The sequence below is a fragment of the Enhydra lutris genome, unplaced genomic scaffold, assembly GCF_002288905.1.
Source record: "Enhydra lutris kenyoni isolate GAN:26980312 unplaced genomic scaffold, ASM228890v2 scaffoldscaffold27, whole genome shotgun sequence".
Lineage (NCBI taxonomy): Eukaryota > Metazoa > Chordata > Mammalia > Carnivora > Mustelidae > Enhydra > Enhydra lutris.
The window spans coordinates 10007915-10032000 of NW_019154111.1; the positions used below are offsets into that span (position 1 = coordinate 10007915).

General features: G+C 40.7%; 1 protein-coding gene and 1 pseudogene across 3 annotated transcripts in view; one reads left to right on the plus strand and one right to left on the minus strand.

The window, feature by feature from the left end:
* Nucleotides 1-24086, plus strand: part of LOC111151953 (coiled-coil-helix-coiled-coil-helix domain containing 3) — a 277584-nt gene that overhangs the window by 134629 nt on the left and 118869 nt on the right. The gene's annotated exons all lie outside the window — the stretch shown is intronic.
* Nucleotides 380-24086, minus strand: part of LOC111151871 — a 30123-nt pseudogene continuing 6416 nt past the window's right edge.

Here is a 24086-nt window from a genome sequence, read left to right on the forward strand (position 1 = left end):
AGGAAGAATCATGTAAGAATGGATGAAAATAGGTGCGCCTAAGAATAAGGCGCCTGTGATTGGGAAGCATCAGCTTTAAATTATTCTGAGAGAATGCTAGCCAATGAGAAATAGGCTTCTTTAGTTGTGTTGGAATTTGGATCTTAGATGTGGAGTCTGGGGTCTAAGAGTTCCCCTGCTGTCTTCTAAAAATGGAAACCGACAGGGTAAATGCAACAATACCTTTCTCTTTCCATTTCTGAGTGCTAATAATAATAAAACCATGTGCTTTTCTTTCTTATGCCCCCGGTCCTAGCCTTATTGATGCTTAGTCTATATATTTCTTTCTTTTTTTTTTTTTTTAACCTAAACTGTTTATTAGGTAGGAAATATGCAAACATTACTGTAGTAGCAATAACAGTGGAGCTGAGGGTACTGCATCTTCTCCATGCCTGTGGCGAGGACCACCAATACTGTGGTGGAACTTGTGAACCTTTCCAAGGCCACCACTCTTGTGGCCTGCACAGGTCAGTTCTCACATCTCCCTGTGCTGGCAGACTGGTTACGTGATCCACTGGGTGTCAGGATTTCCTCTAATAGCTTTGTGGATTGGATCAAGGAGGATGACCTCAAAGAATTTGTATGTGGAATCTTGGCCAACCCAATAAGAATTCAAGACTCTCAGAGCTCCACGGGGGCATCCAGCCCACTTCTCTGCAGCCGACCGAGGCTTCGAGCAGACTTGAGCTGGTTAAGCCATGATGGACAGGCTTGCCCTAGGTCGCACCCCTAGGAACTGGGTGTTCGCGGCTGCCACACTGTACAGGAATCTGATAGATGACATAACTTTGCTTGGCCTTATACTGTAGTCTGTGGTTTACCGGGCCAGGATAGGAGGGCTGGGTGGTGGAGTGCAGATAGCTGTCAGGGCTGCCCGCGGTGCACCCCGAGAAGAAAACACATCATGTTGGACTGCTTCTTCTGCCACAGCTCCTGGATGTGCTTCCAAGTGCCCCCGTTGGCTTAGCTGTGAGCCGAAGTCTGCCACCAGCTGGAGAGGCTTAGATGTATTTCTTAACACCTTTAGTTATTTCCCCCACCCATCCATGGAAGATGCCGCAGACTCCAAGCCTGGAGTGAATCATGGAGTCCGTAAATTAGAAGCCATCACCGTGATCCTGGGAGAAATGACTGCTAAAAGCCCGACGTTAGAGGAAGAGATGAAATATAAAAGGTAGCAACTCTGTCGAAGTACTTTGGCGATGACTGTCCCTAATGATGGCCTTGGTTCATCCATAAAACAAAACTCAGAAGCACTTCACCTCTTTCTGTCCTACTGCCTGGAGAGAGTCAGGGAGATGAAAGACTCTGAGGAAAGATCGCCTTTACAGATGGCCAAGATTTAATCAGGGATTTAGGCTGCCCGAAGACAGAAGCTTCAGTTAACGTAGACATGCACTTCCACGGAGCACTTGATTTCCCAGGGATGCCAGATAATTGAGTTATACCTGAAACCCTGAACCGTCTGCATAACACACAGGCACACACACACCCAGCTTCTGTGTGCCAGGAGGTGTTAAATGCTTTGAAAACTGTAATTAAATAGCTGACGTTGTGCTGCTAGAGCCACCACAAGGATCGACTGGTGCGGTCCTTCAGCGTGCCGTGCTAACATTCGATCCCGGGAGCTGCGACGAATCCAGCCCCTGTTGGTAACACATTCGAATTAAGAGGTGTGTATTCTTGTTCATGTACTTTCTCATTAGCACTAATAATGCTAATGGGAGTGACAGATGTGATATGTTTTTGCCTCCTATCACTCACACCTTTTAGGTAGCGAGCTCCTTGGAGGAGGTAATTTCCCATGTGGTACAATTATGGAGCCGTATGTTTAATAGTTTGCCTCAAAAGAGAATATGTCCATAGGGACTGTTTATTAGTGGATGGACTCTGGGGAAAAGAAATTTGAATTAAATCAGTTTGAACCACTGAAGAAATTATGATGGCAATTAATATAAATGGGAATGCCACACACTCACTTGTTCTTATATGTTTTTCAGGATTTTTTTTTTTTTTAATTTCTCATGAGATTTCAAGGTTTTTTTCTCCCCCCAGACTCGTGACTTTGATGCTTGAGTATATACACCCTCTCCATTCCTCCTCCGCAAACCTTCCTATTTGTTCAAAGGACTCTTTAGTGTTTAAGTGAGTGACCGACAGTTCTCAGTATTTGAAACCATGCAAAGCCATCTTCTTCTTGTGGGTACTCATCTCATTAAGGGCTGGTATGCTTGGTTATTGTATTCCCTCCACCATCATAGCAAATACTTAGTTTCTTTTTTGAGAGATCCAGAATGGATCTGTCTGGGGATGGCCTGCTGCTACTCAACTCCCTGCAGCTCCCCACAACCCCAACTCTCACACACTCAATGTTCACCGCACCCCATGCCTTGGGGGAACAGTGGCGGTGTGGTCCTCACAGCTCCGGCTCCTCTCTGGGCGCTCCTGCCTTCTTCTCCCCCAGGCTCAGAGATCTCAACTTTCTGCCTGGAGAGCTCCTTTCCTAGTCCTTTACTGATGGCGGGGGGAACTCATGGGGATACATGTGTGAGAAGATGGTGGAGGAGCCCTGCTGCTCTGGATGGTGGCATGTGGGGACAGCTTTCTGGCATTCTTCTTTCCATGCAACATGCATGTTTCCTTAGAGACGATAGTATAGAGTGGTTAGGTTACCTAGGATCACAAAGTTTTTATGTTAACGTGGTTCAGAAATGTTATAGACTAAATAAGGACTTGTCTAGGATGGTTTGGGACTGAATGCATTGCTCTCCGCAAACCAAATTCCAAATGACCTTTAGGAACAGCACATTTCCAAATTGTGTATGATCTCTAGTCTATATTTCTGTCTCTTCTTTTTTTTTTTTTTTTTTTTAAGATTTTATTTATTTATTTGACAGAGAGATCACAAGCAGGCAGAGAGGCAGGCAGAGAGAGAGGAGGAAGCAGGCTCCCCTAGAGAGCAGAGAGCCCGATGCGGGGCTCAATCCCAGGACTCTGAGATCATGACCTGAGCCGAGGGCAGCGGCCTAACCCACTGAGCCACCCAGGCGCCCCTTCTGTCTCTTCTTGATGGGTTACTCAGATTGTTTACTCAGCCTCTGGAAATAGATGTACCAAGTCTGCAGTGTAGTGTGGAGGAAAGAGTGTGAATCCCTGCCATTATTAGCTTTATGTCCTTGCGCAAGTCATGTAAAGTCCATGAGCCTCAGTATTTCTATCTGTTAAATGGAGATGATTAATAGCCACAATACTTCACAGAATGATTGGGAATATCATCGGAGATAATGTACATTAAAGTGCCTTATAAGTTGTTAGGCAGGGACGTAAACCAAAGATTATTTAACAGTTGGATGGAGAAGAGCTGTGTTGGCAGGTCTCTCAGATACTATACATTTTCTTAAATTGTTGAAGGTATTTGCTAGGTTTTTTTCCCCTTACCATTTTATAACACCACTGATGTATTGTTTTTAAGTAATACAGATTTTTAATGAATTAATATTCTTAATGGCTTGTATGCTTTGTAAGTAAAACACTTTACAGTAGTAAGGTGCTTCGAAAAGGCAGTGTCCCTTGACTGATTAAAGACCCGCTAGTCTCTTTATGTAACAGAAATGCTCACCACTAGGTTAAATCTTAATCAGTAACAATGTTTCACTAATTACAAGAGCTGCTTTATATATTGGATAAATCGCTGTTTGTAAACATTGGATTATATTAACTAACAGAGCTGATTGCCAGCTACAGAATAAAGCACAAGGTTTGCTAAAAGCTTTCATCAGTGGCTCGAAGTAGGTGGGCACTGCTGCTTGATATTTCACTTAGCACGGAAAGGCAGGTAACGACATTATGAATACATTTATAATGCAGGCCAATTTCTTCTAAAATGCATGTAAGTATTATTACTTTACCGGGAGTCTGTGAAATATGATTTATTTAATGCATTTCAGCCCCCATAATATTAAGACATAATTGAGATGTGGAGTAAAAAAAAAAATCGCATGCAGTCAGTATGGTACATGAATCATATACTAAATTGCTCGTAATTTTAAAGGCACTTAGAAAAATTGTGAAATTTATATAATGCGTTCTTATGTTTGGAAAAGGTTATAAGAACAATAGTCTGGTTATTTTAGTATTTCAGTCCTAAAAATAGGACTTTTGCAGTATTCCTAAACCTAAGATAGCCATATGTGTGAGGAAATCCAAAACTTCTTACGTCCAATTCTCATTAAATAATTTCTGTGAATTTTTCTTTTAAACCTCTCATGTTTAGTGAAGTCGTTGAGCAGTATATAATTTCTATAAAGGCCATAATCTAGTTTTTATAAACTATGCAACTGGATGAATGACAACATAAATGTTGCCAGTGTGTTTAGAAGGGAATCAGTTAAATGGTACTTGGAATTTGGATGATTATTGCTTTGAAAAGACTGAAAATCACAGGTCTTGGCTTTATAGTTTAATTACTTGCTTAACAATTGCTAGTGATTCACTAAATCACAAGGCTTCCAAACCAATAACATCAGTAACTGCAGCCATGCCTGAGCAACTCCAATTTTCTTGACAATGGCTACCAAACTGTGTTTAGCCTAATATAAACTGTTAGTTTAACAGCAAGCAATAGGAGTTTCGAGTGCACCATTGAGGAGATGCCAGCAAATTGAGCGCTTTACCAGTGGTGACACTTATGTCAAGAATAACTTCAGTGTATTTCATCAAGACCAGTTGGAAAAGCAAATATAGTAATTATCCCCATCCCTTTTTGATATTGGATTTAATAATAACAAGCACTGTCCAGCCCTCCAGGGCTTCTAATTAATAATTGGTTCTTGAGAACACAGCATGTGGCTCCTCACAGTTGGAAGAAGGCTGGCACACAGGGCGAGCTTAAGGTCCTCCGTACTTTTGTGGGCCGGGGTCAGAGCTACTGGTGATGGTTTAAAGGGAGAGCAAGATGCAGGTGTCCTGGTGGGAGAAGTTACGTGTGCTTTTATCGACCTGAGCTCTCTTTCTTCACTGTGTCTTCACTTCGTGGCATTTCTGTGAGTTCATGCCTCTTCCATCTTGCCCTTTGGTAATGGTGAGCTCTTTATTCCAAGTAGGTTCTTGCAGAATTAGATGAGTTCCTCAGTTTTTACGTAGGTAGCCATCCCCGTCTTGCTCACATGAGTCACCTGAACCCCTGTTCTTTAGTATTTTACCACTGAAATAATGTAAAAGGACATAGCAGACTTGCATTTAAGTAGTGATAATAAAGCATAATATTTTATCAAGCACTTGCTTTTGCCAGGCTCTGTGCCCAGAATTCCACGTGTATCTTATTTGATTGTTATAGCATGAGGTGGTAGTATTACTGTTCCTATGATTGGAACAACTGAGGCTTAGAGAAGTTAAGTAATTCACCTTTTGCCGCTAGGCAGTCACTTTGGCTCCAGACCCATGCTTTGAGCTACTACGTACGCCATTGAGTCTCTAGTATAAATGTGCCCTCTAAGTTTGTGAACATTACTTATTTAGTTGTGACCCTGTATGAAATACGGCCCTCCTTGGTGTAGATGGGTACTTAAAATTTTTTAAAGTCGTGACCTCCAATAATACATTTTAAGTTATGATGCAACGCTCATGGATATATTAATAAACACAAGAAATTCTACTTTCTGCCTTCCTATTTTCCGTTTTATTCTGTCTCCATTTTTAAAGACAATGGGTTGTAATCCACTAAAACAATTTCACAGTCCGCTAATAGGTAGCAACCTACAACTTGAAAATCATTGAGAATCAGTGCAGGCCTTCTGAGGTCCAGGCTCATCAGTGAAATCTGAGTCTCATTGGTTTTATGTCTCACTCGCTTATATGCTGCCTCAGGTACTTGCACTTCTAATTTTGTTAGTTTTCTAATTTTGTGGGACCTTAAGTAGTTTTGCTAGTAGGCATTTGTGAGTGATTGAATTCTGAGGATGGATTAATATCTTTCCTGAGGCTCAGAGTTTCTCCTTTGCCATTTCATCATGGTCCTTTGGGGGCGTCCCATGGATTTGAGATTGAGGGTTATACTCAGGCATAACAGCAGGGAGTCTGCTTGGGAGTCTCTCCCCCTCTCCCTCTACCCTGACCCCGCTTACGCTCTCTCTCTCTCTCAAATAAATTTTAAAAAAGGAAAATCGAGAAGATGCAGGGTGGTCTCTTGTCTTTATTATCTTGCACCCCTTGCCAGGCAGACCTACCTAAGTATTGGCCAGAAGGCAAGACTGAGGTTGTTGCCCCACTGTCTTTGCCTAGAATGAACTGGTAGCATAGACTGGGGTAACCAAACACCAGTGTGACATGCGGTGCCCACGTCCTCTCATGCTGTCCCTCCTTGAGCCAGCAAATTTGGGTGCCTGTGCCATGCTGGAAGGCTCTAGGGTTACAGTGGGAAGCTTGACACACATGCTGCTTCTTTGAGTATCCGTTCTAGTGAGAAGACAGTTGGAAAATAAGCGGATATACATATATCCGCTTATTTAACAAATGCAGGAAATATATGAGGAGCAGCACTATGGAGTAAGATGACTGTAGTAATTCTCAACTTATCTGGGCCCCATTCTCAGGGTGGTTAGTTTTGCCAGTACCTGCAGATGTTGCAAAGCGACCCCGAATGTGTCAGCCAAAGGCCACCACAGGATTTCCATTTGGGAGTGGCCTGTAACTCAAGGGAGCAGGGCCGTGCAGGCCATGGAACAGCAGCATTGCTGTCACTAGGAAGCTTGTTGAAAGTGCAGGCTCTCTGACCCAGCCCAGATCGACTGAGGCAGAATCTACATTTTAACAGGATCCCCAGGTGAATATGCACATTAAAATTTGAGAAGCGCTGCTAGAGTAGTGGTTCTCTGCTTGGCTACTCTAGAGAAATAGAGTTGGGCATGATAAGTCACTCCCAGCATAATGACATTTTGTCCAACCTTGAAGCATCTACTAGGGTGGAAATTGTCAGATGCTGCCACTTAACTCACTTCTGCTACTCCCAGCAAGACTGAGCAGTGTACCGTCTCCTCCCTTTGGATACCTCCCTCCCTGCAACCGGAATGGACCACCAGAAGTTCGTCCTCCCCCGGCATTCGTTAGAAATCCCACTGGTGGGATTCAGTTCTATATGGGTATCAGCAGTAGCTGACCTCATTTGTCTCCTTGCACCTACTTTTGGAGTAGGAGCCCTTTTTACCTGTGGCCGCCTTGCTCCCAGACTCCGCTAGCCATGTCCATGCCCGTGTGTGTAATAAACCTTTGAAATACTTGGGATCTTTGTCTTAGCTGTGCTGTATTTTGGTGTTTTGACCTCTGGTATCTTTTTGGAGGGAAGGACCAGCAGACCCAGATATGGACCAAGTCAAACTGGGGCTTAAAAAAAAATGAACATTTCTGCAGGGTAGGATCTAGGATGCAACATGTTTCAAAGCTTCCAGATGGTTCCAACTGGCAGCCAAGGTTGACAACCTCCTCTGTAGAGGAAAGATATCTTTTATGTTTTTAGGGCCCTGGAACAATTGAGAAGCTACTTATGATAAATTCTGACTGATGCTTTCCATGTCCATCGTTGAAATATACCCTCCTCTGCAGATAAATATGTAGAAAGCAGACTGAGTGTACACCATTAGAATCACTTGGTCTCGTTCTCACAAAACTCATGGCAGCAGAACAGAAAGCCACCAGAGTTGGATTTGAGTCACCACAACGAGGCTGACATCAGATCCTGTGGAAAATAGGTTGTAACAACTGTGACTCAGTTGATAAATGAATAATAGCACTTTAGCATTTGAAAAATGCTTTTAAAAATGCTTTTTAAAGTTCCTTTTCATGTGTAGAAAATTTTTGTCTGTCATTTTCATCTGACTCAGGCCAGAATCTGCTTCACATTTGTGGAAGTGATCCAGACCTAGGTTTCTCTCTGATTCTGAAATTGACAGCTATAGTCCCAAACTTCTACACTCTGGAAGGTTTTCGTGTCAGCCTTGCTTTTTTGCCTTTTGCTTTTTCAGATGACACAACGCAGAAAGGATCAGTTGGGAGTCCCTCAAAGCCAGAAGATTAAATGGGATTAAGAGAAGGTATTCTGAGGCAGGAAACGGTGACTAGATGAAAGGACTCAAGGGGGAAGATTTTGAGGTCCTTAGATTTTATGACGTTTTGGTAAGCCAGGGCTATAAGCTGTGGCTCAGAAGAGACACTCAGGTGGAAAAATTGAAAGGAGGTCCTTAAAATTTTGTAGGATGTAAAAAAGAGAAATTTTAGCAGAAAAGGTTCGTGTGCCAGTAATGAGCCTGATCTGAAATATTGTCCTTCCAGCACTTTGATATGTGTCTATCAGTGGTCTGTCTTTGACGTTCAGACCCTGCATGAGCTGGCTTAACTTGTGAATCCTGACTAAAAGGGAACAGTTGGAGATGGCAGGTTCAGTGCTCACGTACCACAGCAATGGGCTCCCGAGTTGGGCTGGCCAATAAGCAGTTCCTTCCAGGACAGAGACCAAGGGAAGCGCCTTGCTTTTGCTTTGTCTTAGTGCCTGCATGTCTTTGACAAGTGAACAATAAAATGTACTGTTTGATTTTAGACTGTCTTGCTTCTTTTCTCTGTCCCTCCCGCAATCTTTCTTTTTCATGTCGCATTCATTGCATGAGGTGCTTTTCACCTCTCCTTCCTGACCCTGGGTTCCAGTGTTCATTGGTAGCTCTCACCTAGGATGTGCTCTAATTGGCAAAACTGTAACCTGGTAGCAGCAGTTCGGTATTTCAGTTTCCTAATTGGTGTCAGGGTCTGCTGGTGGAGCCCAGCCATGTTGGACTGATGGATAGATCGGCTGCTGTGACCGCCACGCTTCTGTCTGACCAACAGGTTTATTGCTTTTTGAAACCAAAAATTAAAATGTTAAATATATCCTACAGTGTTCCTAGTGGGTCTGAAATGAAATCAGCTATTCATCATTAAGGAATACTTTCAATGTTACCTGAAGGTCCCTTGGGTTTGCAACTCAAAATTTTTTTCTATTTCTAACTCACAGCTGGCTGTTTTCTTGCTTTCATAATGCAGTGTAAAGCTGCCTTATATTTCACACTGCCTGCTGCACAGTGGGTTTCTTCTTTTCAGAAGTAACGCAGACATGGTGTTAAACGTGTGCGTGTTGGGGGTTGGGCTGGCATTGAAGAGACCCCTCTCACAGAGCTTGAAATTTACAAGCTCATTTACATTAGTCAGTGAGAAGGTAGGTTGTTAACTGAATCATAAGAAAAAATGATACAGATTCTTTTTCAAAAGCTCTTTCACGTAATCGACGTTTATGTCGAAAGTATAACTGAGGAGTTAGGCATGTGAGTGTAGTATAATGACTGTTTACCCAAATTAATGCCTGAAGTTACAGAAGGCTACAAACTGCTGCATTTTAAGATCGAGTTTTAATACTTCGATTAGCATATTACACTCCAGTATAATAAAACAATGTAATAATCTTAAAGAGATCAAGTGTTACCAGTGAGCAAACCTCTGATGTTTTTGTCTCTTCGAGTTTCTGTAGCCAGCACTTAATCATTTATAGCAGCATTTCTTTTGTAGAAAGAGTCCATCTTTATCAACACACATTGTGTTTTAAAACATTCTAGTAATACTGTCTTATATTTGTTTGCTTTATACTGGTTTTCCAAAGAACTTTCCTTTCTGCTCTTCCTCTTGTGCCTTTGAATATCCTCAAATTAGGAGTTACTATTTTACATTTTATTGGGGGGGGGAACTGTAAAACAAAAGTTATATGACTTGATGGAAATCACTACTTCCACATAAGTGATCAAGTTGTGGCTTGAACCAGCTCTTGTGACTCCATGTCTAGTGTTTTCCCACATTAATATACTGCTCTCTATGTGCTGAATGTACCATTAGTGCTCTGGGCATTACAAAGATGACTCACACTCTCTTGACCTAAAATTCTAGTTCAGAAGATCAACATAGGCACAGGTAGAAACACAGAGTACTAAAGGGCTGAGGGAGAATTCAGGCTCTAGAGATAAGGTTGGGCTATAGGGATGAATGAGGAGAGAGCCTGCCAAAGTTTCTTAGAAGAGTGAGTATCTCAGCTGGAACTTTAAAAAGGAGGGGTTAGGGATTTGAAAGGTTTTTGGCATCCAAACTGAGAGGATGGCTGGAACAAAAAGATCCAGAGATGGGAGAACCCGTAAGTTCTGCTTCTGGATGTTGAGTACACGAATGTCAGTGGAACTTACGGGCTGGGTAAGGCGGCCTGTTAATGGTTGACAGGTTAGAAGGCACAGAGCAGCCAAATGGCCAATCTTGTGGCCATGTCGAGGGTAGATTAAAGGAGAGAAAAAAAGGATGAAAATCTTTTAGGATAGGAATGTGGGGCAGTCTTTCCAGCAAGGCGAAGCAATTTCTGTTAAGAGACTGTACATTGGCATTCAAGTGGGGAGACTATATATGGTAGACATTGCTGAGTTTAGAAGTGGAAGGTCCAAACGGAGAAGTGAGCTACACCATACCATAAAGACTACTCTGATTTCAAAGACTGGCAGGAATCACAAGTCAGTTTAAGATTTCTGTCATTTTGGTTTATTACTGAAGCAGCAAATAGGCAATTCTAAGGCCATCTGATGAGGTAAGGATCCATGTGGCTGGATGGAGAGGCTTTCTCTTACTTTCTTATTTCCTTGGGCAGACCTTAAGTACTGTGGTCCTTAGAGCAGTCATGGAGGAAATACTCTGTCATGTTCATGGTGTTCAAAAACCATAGACTCTCTGACTTTGTATATGAAACTGAGGAAGGCACTCTCCCAACCCTTAAGCATCTACTTGTCACTATAAGACAAAAGACTTCCTGTGCCTATTCCTTTGTTCTGTTTCTTACTGTCTAATTGGATGGTGATGGCTTGAGATTTGGTTAATGACCAGTTATGTTTCAGGTTGCTGTGTTTGAAGTACCTCCAAGACATCCATGTGGATATGTTCATTAAATAAATTAGAGGCAGTTTTGGAACTGGGGAGGGTGGCCAGGGATGGAGAGAGGTCTGAGAATCTTTCTCACAGCGGTAGAGATCGGGAGTGGTAAGATCTCCAAAGAAGAGAATGTGGACAGAAGACAAAAGAGGGCAAAGGTAGCATTTTGGCAGGTACCCACCCGCCTTTAATCAGGTGGAGGAAGAGTTGTGGAGGAGATGACATAGGAGCCATCTGCAAGGAGAGAAGGAGGAGTGTTGGCTGTGATCAGAAGAGAGAGCTTCAAGCAATGGTTCCCAGAGAGGGCCAGCAGGATGAGCACTGATCGGAGGCCGTTGACTTAGGCAATTATCGATCAGTGGTTAGCTTACCTAATAATGTGCATACCTCAAGCAATGGAATCAGAGCCAGCTTTCAGATGGCTAAAGAAGGGAAAAAAGGAAAAAGCTGAGGAAGTTACTTTTCTGTCAGGACTTTAACCTGTGAAAGAACTGTGGTGAAGAATATATACCTTGAAGAAGTAGCAGTGTTTTGGGAGTTTTCCCTCATTTTTTTTCCTTCATTTTCCCCCCTTCTTTTAAATAACTTTCTTCATTGTTTTTAGCTCATTTTTTAATTCAAGTATAGTTAACACACAGTGTTGTATTAGTTTCAGGTGTACAATATATGATTCAACAATTCTGTGTATTGCTCAGCGCTCATCAGGATGCGTGTACTCTCTATCCCCTTTCTCTCTTTCACTCATCTCCAGCGCCCCCCAGCTGCCCTCTGACAACCACCAGTTGTTCACTATAGTTAAAGAGTCTGTTTTTGGTTTGTCTCTTTTTTTTTCTTTGTTCATTTGTTTTATGAACAAATAAATTCACACATGGGTGAAATCATACGACATTTGTCTCTGACTGACTCATTTCACTTAGTATTATACCCTCTAAATCCCTCCATATTGTTGGAAATGGCAAGATTTCATTCTTTTTTTCTTTTTAAAGATTTTATTTATTTATTTGACAGACAGAGATCATAAGTAGGCAGAGAGGCAGGCAGAGAGAGAGGAGGAAGCAGGCTCCCCGCCGAGCAGAGAGCCCGATGGAGGGCTTGATGCCAGGACCCTGATATCATGACCTGAGCCGAAGGCAGAGGCTTTAACCCACTGAGCCCAGGCGCCCCAAGATTTCATTCTTTTTTATGGCTGAGTAATAGTCCATTTGTGTGTGTGTGTGTGTGTGTGTACACCACATCTTCTCTATCCATTCGTCAATGGAAGGACACTTGCATTGCATATCATGGCTATTGTACACAATGCTGCAATAAAATAGAGGAGCATATATCTTTTTGAATTAGTATTTTTGTTTTCTTTGGGTAAATATCAAGTAGCGGAATTACTGGGTCATATGGTAGTTCTATCTTTAATTTTTTGAGGAGTCTCCGCATTGTTGTCCATAGTGGCTGTATCAGTTTGCGTGGAGAGGTTTCCTTTAAAGAGATTAATGTGTTTGAGAGCTTAGGGCAGGAATCCAGTGGCAAGAGAAAGATAAAAAGTGCAAAAAGGTGGTAGTAAATTGATAGAACACAATCTTAGGGAGTTTTGGAGGGGAGGATATATCCAAGTTTAAAGATGAGGGTCTTTGAAAAGGGAAGAGAAATCCTCTTCAGAAGATCATGTGAAGAAATTTAAATTGGAGGGAGAGAAGTTTGCAACCTAATGGGCTCCATTATCTCAGTTACAGGATTCATCGAGATTCTGCATTCTACTGTGTGAATGCCTGGTCAGTTTATTCTTCAGGGCAGGAGTCTGAGGCAACCTCAGGGGAACAGGGTCAGGTGTGACTCGATGGAATGGCCAGTCCGGTGTCCTGAGCAGGTGCATCTTCGTTGCTAATCAGATGTTGATACCTCTTACCTGACTGACTTGTCCCTTCATGGTCCCAACTTGAATTTTCACTCAGGTCTCCTGGACTTCTTTTAATTTTTACCCTTTATCCTTGATTTCATTCTGTTCATGTTCCAGGTCTTCTTCTTGCCTAGATCTGTCCTCCTCCCGTAACAGGATACCCTCCTCATCAGGCCTCCAGCGAAGGACCTTAGCCTAGCCTCTCTGAGGGACTCTTCTGTAGGTTCTGTGCTTCCAACAGAGAAAGAGGCTGCAGTTGCTTCACCTGTATCAACCAATAGACTTATTATCTAAATACTTAAATATGTTCAGAAGATCCTTCGGGATATGGATATCTTTGATTTTAGGGGTAGTGTAAGAAACTTCTTGGAAAAGATGGGACCTTTTAAAAAAGTTAGAATGCTGTCTTAAATGTATCCAACAGATTTGAGTTCTGTCAAACTAGTTTTTGCTTGCTGAAACCTACCTTTGAGTCGTCTTTAGGGTTGAGTTCTTCCGGGGCTTCTGAAATCCATTCTGACTGGCGTTGGAAATGGACATCTAATTCAGAGAAGATCTATTATTAAAGATTGTCAATTTTAAACAGCTTAATGCATACATAAGTGATAGAGCTCTTTGAGCAGGGTCTTCCATATTTTGAAAAATAACACTTGTTTTAGAAATTCAAGCCATTTTAAACCAGATGCTTCCATGCAGTTTAGCAGCAGCTGTTAGATACTATTATAAATGCTTGGGCAAGGGTCAGTGTTGTAATCTTGGAGGGGCTGAAGTTTATTACGTATTTGATCAAATTATCAGCTTTTCCTACATTTACAGATGTGTAGATTTTTTTCATACCTACCTGAGTAGGAACAGTAGGAACAGGGTTAGCTGTGAGGCATTAGAAATGAGTGGAGGGGTGCCTGGCTGGCTCATTTGGTTAATTTCTCATTTGGGTAAGCATCTGACTCTTGATTTCGGCTCAGGTCATGAGATTAGGGTTGTGAGATCGAGCCCCGTGTTGGGCTCTGCATGGGGTATGGAGCCTACTTGGGATTCTCTCTCTCCCTCTGTTGCCTCTGTCCCCCACCCCCACCCCCACAAAAAAACCGAATTTCCAGAGACTTGGTGTGCATATTCAGAATAAAGGAGATTTTCCATTTCACTTCATTGTGGTTAATAAAGGCAGCTGGGCAAAGCGTCAGAAGCATCAGCAATCATTTATGATTTTCCATGAAACTACTGTTATACTACATTTCTGGGGACCAGGCTAACATCCATCATTGTCTTGGTTATAGGGAGCCCTTCACTGTATGTTCTAATCTGGGGGTGTGGGCTTATGTAATCTGTGTGAAGATAGGTTTTAATAAACTGCACTGCCTAAAGTTCTGTCATCCATTAGATTCTAATCATTAACTCCATATCCCATAATATATAGAATTGTTCATAAAAAGTCATCAGAGATTATCTGATAAGGAGGGTGGGCACTGATACGTCATTAAAAGAAAAGCACCTCTGTGTTGAAGGTGCAGCTTACGGGATGCGCTCGTGTCCATCATCTCCTTTGCTCCTCAGGTTCCTGTGAGTACTTTCTTTCCAGCCTCTGTACTCCATTTAGTCTCATCCACACCCAGGGCTCGAGCCATCTGTTGTAAAACAACAACTTCAGAGTCTAGATTCTTAGGCTGTAGTTTTCGACACGGAACATTTAGCGGAGTCTTCTCACTTGCAGACTGTGTAGAGACTGCTGTTCTTTTTCTCAGTGAGCGAGACCACCCTCTATATCAGAAATCCAGTTGTCCTCCTTGCCGTTCCTCCTTTTCCATACCCTGCTGATTCCACTTCCTGAAAACTCTGGAATCCAGGGATGCCTGGGTGGCTCAGTGGGTTAAGCCGCTGCCTTTGGCTCAGGTCGTGATCTCAGGGTCCTGGGATTGAGTCCTGCATCGGGCTCTCTGCTTGGCAGGGAGCCTGCTTCCGCCTTTCTCTCTGCCTGCCTCTCTGCCTACCTGTGATCTCTCTCTCTGTGTCAAATAAATAAATAAAATCTTTTAAAAAACAACCAAAAAAACCCCCTGGAATGCAAACCTTCTGGCACAGACCTTATCTGGGCCTTCGTGACATTTAGCCTTTATCCCTTCAAGTACATCCCAAGTGCTTGCCTCAGTGTTGCACACTGCCTCTGGAGTGGTTTGGTTTATCTCAGGTGAACCTCTGATGTGTTAGTCCCAGGCAGGAAGTCCTGAAGTGGCCCGCCATGGTCTCCAGGTCAAGTTGGAGCTTCAGCAGGGTACCAAGGCGCATCTTCATAGTCTGCCCATGCTCGGTTTTGCTACCTCATCTTTGGCCATATTTCTTATCTTTTTTTTTTTTGGATTTTTAGCTAATTATTATTGGCCATATTTCCAAGTGCAGCTTCAGTGCCACTGCCATGAACCAGGTCGCTGAACCTGCCATGCATTTTCAGGCTACCATCCCTCCATGCTTTAATGCCTTTGCTCGTGAATATCCATCTTTTCCACCTTAACTCTTTCTTGAGCCTCATCTTTGGAACCATTTTTGTTAACATTTTTCCATCCACTGTGAAATTTGTTATTCTGCTTCTGTGTTTCTGCTCCACTTCCCCAGTGGATATCAGCTCTTAGTAGACGGGGGCAGCAATCATCTGTTTCTTCAGCACCTTGTATCATGACTTAGGAGTGTCATGGATCTTTGCAGAACATTGCACAGGTCTGAGTCTACACACATATTAAATAACTAAATGACTTCTTCAGGGCTGTAAGAACTATGACTACAGCTAACTCCAAAGGTTCTCCTCTAGAACCTCTGCTCCGCTTTTGTATACACTAATTCTTACAAAAATAAGTCGTGATTTGGCTGACTAAACCATTGATCTTGGTTGAGTTATACTCTGGCTTAAAAAAAAAAAAAGTATTGACAATAAAACAGTTCATTAGTGTGGCATTAGTATGTCTGGGTGCTGATAGGTTGTTCCATAGGTGAAAAATATCAGCCACAGATTTTTAAAAAAATCTGTATAAATAATATAAACTCAGTTAAAACTTTACATTACCATACTGAGGGGCTAGCTCGGGGAACTGTGTCCCCTGTGAATAATGCATTTAATTAAGTTCAATTTTAATATTTAAGGGTAGCAACCAGACAAATTTATTACTCCCAATATTTATATCTTATAAAGTAGTAAATTGTTGCTGGAAAGCAGTAATAAAATCCAGCCATTTTGAAATGAATTCCAGAGTCACTGTAATACAGGGTTAATCCGTGAGGTACCATGCTTTCTACTTGCAACTTTGCAGCATAATCAGGTTCTTTTAAAATTTATCTTACTTAAATGAGAAATTGTCTTCCACGCATTTGTTAGATTAGAATCTCTCCCCTTTCTAATGGAGACTGAAGTGATTTTCCTCACATCCTTTCTTTCTCCTGGCTCCCTGCTCCACTCCATTATTGATATTATTATCTTGTAAGGGTTGTTTTGTGTTTCCAGAATTTATTTTTCTCCCCCAAATTCCCCCACCTTTTTCCCTTCCGAACAGATAAATTCAAAGAAAGAATAGCCCTTCTTTCATCCATTATAAATCATTTTTCATTTGAGCATGTCATCTTGCTTTTTTGTTACAATGAAGATCAAAGGGATACAGGTTCACCACTAGTGTTCAGTTCTTTTCAGTTCTGGGCCTTAAAGAAATAGGATCTAGTTTAATTTGTCACAGCTTTAGATCTCTCTCAAGGCATGTGGCACTCAGGTGGCTGGGCGTGACTGCATGCTGTGTGTGTGTGTGTGTGTGAGAGAGAGAGAGAGAGAGAGAGAGAGCACAAGCGAGCTGGACATTTGGTATTTCATATGCTTTGCATTGCATATCCCAGAGATAGTACATCTCAAAGAACGTGTTTGTATTGGAATATTGCTTGCTTCTATTTAAACCAAGCTGGGAGTCCTTTAGAGATCCTCATTTAAAAATACCCACTCCATAGTTTGAACTCTGGTGTCCTATGAATTTTGGATATTCCACACTTCCTTGGCCTTTTTTCTTTTTCTTTTTTTTTTTTTTTTCTTTTTAAAGAGGTTAGAAAAAAGAAGAAGAAGGAAAAAAAAAAGGATTTCAGTCCCTTACTCTGACCACAGCCGGTCTGTCCCTTTTACACCACGACCTCTCAGTTGTCGGTTGTCTCAGTTCGGAGTATTAGCAGGTCAAATGAGGAGAGGTTATTCGTTCCTTATATTTAAAACCAGGAATAATGAATTGCCCTTAAATGACTGTGAGACAGTAACAGATTTATAAATTAAAAACAATTGAGCTATTTTTAAACACCCTGCTTTTTACTTCATCCTGTGATTCATGTCTGTCATGTTATTGTGAGACCGTCGTTGGGTAATATTAGACCAAATCCTTCCCACTCAGTAGGCTGCTTGTCTGATCATTCTTAGGCTCCAGAATTTCCATATGATGTATTCCATATTACACTAAAACCAAGTCTCTTTTTCCTAGTCTCATTATCGTCACATAATCTCACCCTGGTCGGTCAGCTTAACACTTCTTTTGTTAAGAAGTGCCAATAGTTCTTTTGTTCTCATCCCTTATTTCTCCAACTGTGGTCAAGGTTCCATTCTTCTGGTTATATTTAGTCTAAGGTTTGTAAGCCAAATGCTATTCTTACGGTTCTGATGAGTTGTCTGCAAAGGATTGAGGTGTTCTTCAGAAGTCTAGTACCCATTTATTTATTGCATAGAACTAATGAATACTTAAACACTTCAACTGTGTATTTTTGGGCTTCATTATTCCTGCTCATTCCCTAAGTCAAATTGCACTTCCCATATGTCTGTTTCTTTTTTATCTTTGGGTGGCAAAAGTGTTTCAACAAATATTTCAAAGTCTAAAGGCCAAAAATATTTCTGGTTATTGAGTGGGGTCTATCTCCCACTGGTAAGTTATATTCCAAAAAGTGTGTTTATTTGGTTGTAGAACTTGGGTTCTGATTTTTATCTGATTTTACATGCAATTTTATTCATGAAGATCTGAAGGCACATAAAACTCATGTATAGTGAGGTTTACAGACCCTGACACCTCGTTGCTAAGAATTAAAAAAAAAAAAATCTTATTCACAGTCAATACTATGTTCTAACTGGTTGCACTTGCCAGAAATCTGGCCACTGCGTAAATGGAATAATTTAAATTTTTTTTTCTCTCTGAATATGTTACATATTTATTTCTATCTGGGTCTAATCTTATCTATCTATCCATATGGAAAAACCAGGTTTGGAGTGTCCAGTCACACACAAATCTGTCTATAAATGGATAATCACATTCCAACTATGGTGAAACACACAGACATTTAAAACCAACCAGAATATCAAAGTTTTGAAAAGGATTATTAATGCAAATTTTTTGATAACAAAACAAATTTATTAGAAGATTCCATTGATGCATTTGATCTTTGAATGTCTGTTATGACATTGTTGTGACATTGTCTATTGTGACATGTATTTGAAAGGTACATGTTTTGATCTCATTTTAGCAAGACATTATTCCAATTATTTTGAATCCATATTCTAAATGGCTCTTTGAGTTTGGTTTTCCTTCTTGACCATTGTAAATTCTGCCTTGTGTGGGAATACGTAAGTTTTCACATGAAGATTCTGTTTAAGGTATACTTAATTTGTTTATCCAACAACATTCAGCACATTATGGATGGTGAGGGTTTGATAAAGCATGACTGTTTGAAATGATGTTTCCTTGTTATTGGCCAAGGAATTTAAAAGAGTAAGTAGTTACTTTGCTGATAGGGTTGCCCTGTAGGTAAAATACAGAGTAGCAGTTTGTAAGTAGACCTACAGTAATGCTGACATTCTCAATTGTGGCTAGAAACCTGTTTAAGTGAATAAAACTCCCTAGAAATTGGTCAAGCAACTTAGAAGCCGGACTTAAATACTCAAAATAATGTTATGCTCAAGTGAAAAAATAAGGCTTATGCCTTTCAAATGGACATTTGATCAAAGTTGAAATGTATCACTAGTATCTGCCAGTACGTTTGCCATTTCCGTCCCTTCCAAAGAGAAGCTGGGCTACGGTACTGAGACTTCTTTTAGTGAGTTAACTGGTGTGGGGTACAGACCTGGCATGGACTCAAATCAGGGAGTGGCACTTCAGTGTGTGTTGGGCAGTTTTCTGAACTTAGTAGTATTTTCTTTGGTGTTTAGGCTTTGGGGGACATGAACCAGAGACTGTTGATTACTTAGCAGAGGTACTTAGTGGTAATATTAGTAGTTTTGCTTGGGAAAGGTCACATTCAAGGCCTGCAAACAGATTCTGAGTCAGGAGTGATTTGGTCAGTCAACTCCTTTCTTCCTTCTTAGGATAACTGGCGTTGTGCTCTACAAGCCCATTCATTCCCGTCTCCCCGCACTTCCCTTAATCTGTTTCTTCTTTTTCCTCTGGCCTGACTCTTGCTTGCCAAGTTGACAACAGGTTTTTCCCTTTCCTTTCTGCATTCTCTTTGTGAGCTTAAGAACGCTTATCCAGTCAACCTCAGTTGTGTGTACCCAGAAAAAGATGGCGGGAATGGAGGCAGGGCTTCTTGGCTCTTGTGTTGACTCTTTCTGGCTATGGGTCCTCTGGTGGTCATTTACTGTTGCTGAATCTTTGTTTCTTCCTATCAACAGAGATGATGCTTGAAAGAATGGATTTCTCAAATCCTTTAAAACTTTACAATTCTCTGCAAGTTCCCTATGTTCTGTAGGGAAATTAGACATCTCACTAACCCAGTGCCATCAGCCTCTGATACTTGTGGGAAGAAGTCCCCTTTAGGCTTTACAGCTGCCTTTGGGCCATTTTCTAGTGGAAAAATACACTCAGAATTTCAAGCAATTGCCTTTGAATATTGTCTTTGGAAGATGACTAATGTAAAGTTTTTTTGTATTTATTGTCAGTGTGTGTCATGTTTTTTCTGTTTTTTTTAATTTAAAGATCTCAAGCTCTTCTTAATTTCAGTTTATTTATTTGTAAATTGAGATTTTTGACACGTCCTTCAAGAAAGTATTAGGCTTATTTACTGGTTACTTTTATGATGGGCTTAATATACAGAGGCTTGTAGATGATTAATCTTATTACTTTGCAAAAGAACAGTTTCAAGGGGTGAGTACTGAAACTTGTCCTTGTACTTGGAATTTACTTGCTTTTATTACATTTCTTAAATGAAATTTCAGAGCCTGGAGGAAAGTAGTGGTGTAAGTATATTTCAGGAATATATAATTGGTTTGAATTCTCTTTGGTAGAGAAGAATTTTATAAAATTAGAGTATCATTATGAGTAGAGTTTAGCTTTTTTGCTTGTATGTATATATAGACCCTCAAATCTTCTCAAAATTGGAGTCATAATTTACTCAAATATCATCATATTAACACTAAAATATTGTTCATATGACTTTTTCCTTCCCCTTGTTCCACATTTAATGGCATTCAATGAGTTTTGCTTCTCTGTGGTGGTGACTTCTCAAGAGGAAACTGTCAGTGGTAGGTGGGGAACAGCCTCTCTCCCAGGAACGCATATGAGGATATGACATGTGGTTCCCATTGTAACCCAAGCAGTACCTGTTACTGTGGTTCTTACTCAGCCAGTAAGTGTTGTTACAAAAAAGAAATGAAGTCTAGAATTATTTTTCATACTCTCATTCAACAAAGAAGTGAGCTGTATTGGGATGTATAGTTTAAAAAGCCATTTTCTTGGAAAACTATAGTGCCAGATATTTAAAAGAAGCAATCTGTAAATAGCTTTTAAAAATTTAAAACCTGAGAACATTAAGAAAATATTGATGCATAAAATGAAGCAATTAAGTGAACAACGATTATGTTCTTATTTTGGAAGATAGCAAGCCTGTAATTCTAAGTGAATTTGAACTTGGGTTGGAGGAGCCGTTTGTCGGGTAGGCATATTGAGCACGGAATATCTTGCTTCTAAAACACACAAGAGCATGCCGTCACCATCCTGGAACTCCATAATAATTTTTGCTTCTCTTTTTTATGGCAACAAACAAATAATAAACAAATAAACAATAAATAAAACACAAGTTCAGGAACTATCCTCTCTGTGACTCATAGTCTTGTATTTAAGAATAGTAAGTTGAGGGACGCCTGGGTGGCTTAGTTGGTTAAGCAGCTGCCTTCGGCTCAGGTCATGATCCCAGCGTCCTGGGATCGAGTCCCACATCGGGCTCCTTGCTCATCAGGGAGCCTGCTTCTCCCTCTGCCTCTGCCTGCCATTCTGTCTGCCTGTGCTTGCTCTCTCTCCCTCTCTCTCTCTGACAAATAAATAAATAAAATCTTAAAAAAAAAAAAAGAATAGTAAGTTGAGAGAACTTGATCTTCAGTGTATGTGTTTGGTCATTCAGAAAACTAGTTCTGTATCTAAGTTATCTGCTTGCTTTTGGGGAGGATTTGCGTGTTAGGTAAGCATCTTCTTTATATAGCTATTCATTTTCTCTCCCAAAGTGTCAGAAGACTAGGTTTTCTAGGCCTTTTGGTTAAGGTACCATATTTCTGTTAGAGCCAGGGTCAGCAAACTATCTGTAAAGTGCCAGATAGTAAATATTTTAAGCTTTGCAGGCCAGACAGTTTCTCTTGCAACTATGTAACTCTGTCATCGCAGCACGAAAGCATCCATGAACAAATATGTAAGTGAATGGATGGGGCTATGTTTTGATAAAACTTTATTTCCAAAACAAGTGGTAAGCAAGATTTGGCCCTTGGGCTGCAGTTTACTGACCTCAGTGATAGAACAACAGTTCTCTCTCTTTGTTCATATGTGCTGTGGTGCTGCATAGATTACCCACATTATAAATAAAGGGATAGATGAAGGGGTGATGATGGTATGCATTTCCAGGGTGCTACCTGTAGCACTCTCACTTAGAAAACAACCCAGAAACCCAAGGAATGAGAGCAGCTTATCACGGGGATAATCGTGGGTCATCTATGGTTTGTGTAAGAAGTCAGTCGGTCACAATCTTCAATACTTTATTAGTAGAGTAGGATGACTTGTCTTGCTCCTCATACTTATGTGACATATCAGATTGTAGCTATAAGTCTTTGAGAAGCACCAGGTTTAAAAGGCCAGTTCTTTGGAGTTAACAGTTCGGGTTGCATTTAGAACCCAATTTGTCGAAGCTGGAGCAAGACATCTCTGCTCATCCAGTGGTGTACACGGGGGCCACACACATCTTACTGTGCAGAAAATGCTCTCATTATAAGGTTAGCCAAAGAGTGTTTTGGGTTTTTTTGGTCGTTTTGTTTTGTTTTTTAGTGGTATGCTTTGTGTTTAATATTCCTGGATCTGTCCCTGTCTCTGCCTCCTACAAGCTAGAATCACTTCAGACTAATCTTGAAATCTTGTGACTGGATTTGGTCAACTTGAAAGTTTGTTTTGTAGCTTTCTGGAGGGATTCAGATCAATTTTCTTAGGGATCATGTGGTCAAAGAAGGGTAAACAATTTTGTGGGATCTTCCAGGAGCAAACCCAGGGATATGGGATTAGAGTGAAAGCAAAAGTGGTGGTGATGATTCAGCTGTGGTATAACTCTTATCTGACCTCCCCAGAATCCACCTGGTAGGTTAAACAACTTCCATTCCATTCCCTCATGAAATAGAGTCAGTCATCTCTGTGGTTCATTGGTGCTCATCGCCAGTAGATTTTCTGACATTTCCTGTGCATTACCTGATCAGTTAAGTTGGATGCTTACCAAAAGTCAGTCATGTTTGTTTGCAAGCCTGTTTATGTTAGGTGTTGTTGTTGCATAAATTAGTTAAATGTCATGTCATCTCTTGCTATTATATGAAAAATATGGGGAATGCTTTGGAAAGACTCATAAATGTGATTTACTGAAAACTGGCTATTGAATTAGGTGTGGGTATGGGTGAGAGAACTGTGGGAAGGATTGGGGGATGGAAATCAAGAGGGATCCTGCATGCTGATTGCTCTATGAGGGTCTTTTAGTCCTCACTCACCTTTAAGAAAACCAGCTCAAATTAATGATAGTCTATTATTAAGAGGATAGGGAACTCAGCAGAGCCATACTCAAAGAAAAGGACTCATTCTTATTTCAGACAACTGGCAAAGAATTTGGATTTAGATGCTTTATTACAACTTAATGTATAAAATACATAGGTAGCTTTTGTATTTGTGTATCATTTACTGGTCCTGACTATATCATTTTGCCACACTGTGCCAGAACTCTGATTATTGTGCTCATTTTGGTGATGGAGAATCTAAGACTTAGATAGCCTGTGTAATTTTTCCAAGATCTTAAAGCTAGTAAATGCTACATTTGAAATTCAGTGTCTTTGTCTCCCTAACTATACCATCGCCCATCCAGCAGCCAGCTCAAGATTTTTGCAATAGATCTTTCTGAATGCAGCAATAGGTAAGATCTTAACTTGTTATCATTTGCTATGCTAGTCCTTATTAGATTCAAAACTGGAAGTTGTCACAGAGTGAATAAGCTTTAGTGAGTGCAAGAAATATAGACAAAGCTTGACTTAAATTTTAACTGTGTTATCCTTAATGTCTTTTCTTCATTCTGGTCCCCCTTTCTCATTTGTTTGCTCACATACCTACTTAGAATGAGTAGGTTGTTTTTAACTTCTTAAAAATGCCTTTACGCATATGATTTAATTTGATTCTTAAAAGAGAGGAAAAAGTCAGGTGTCACTAGCTTTATTTCTTAGATGAAGAAATCAAGGTTCACAGAATTTAAATAACCTGAGAGGGGTTTAGAATTTGAATAACATACAGAAAAGATCCACATTGCAGTTGAAGAGCTGGATAAAAAAATATGTAGCTGCATAATACAGATATTTAGTTAAAAGAGAAGTTTGAGGGGATAACCTTCTGGTAGTATGTGTAGAAGTACGACATGGAGGATTACGACTGGCTCTTTTCTAGCTACATCTGAGTATGGGATTAATTTTTTTTAAGGATTCAGTTTCAGCAGGAGGAATTTCATTTAAAGACAGGAACTAGTTCTGGTAGAAGGAGAGTCTATTGGTTAATCATCTCTGTTGGGATTGTATAGAACACTTTCAGATTCTGTCCAGATTCAGAATAATAAACTCGCCAACCAAGTACAGGGTTTCACACTTATATATATTGATTTTACTCTTCTTTTTAAACAACAGCAGAATCAAACTTAGATGCAGCCC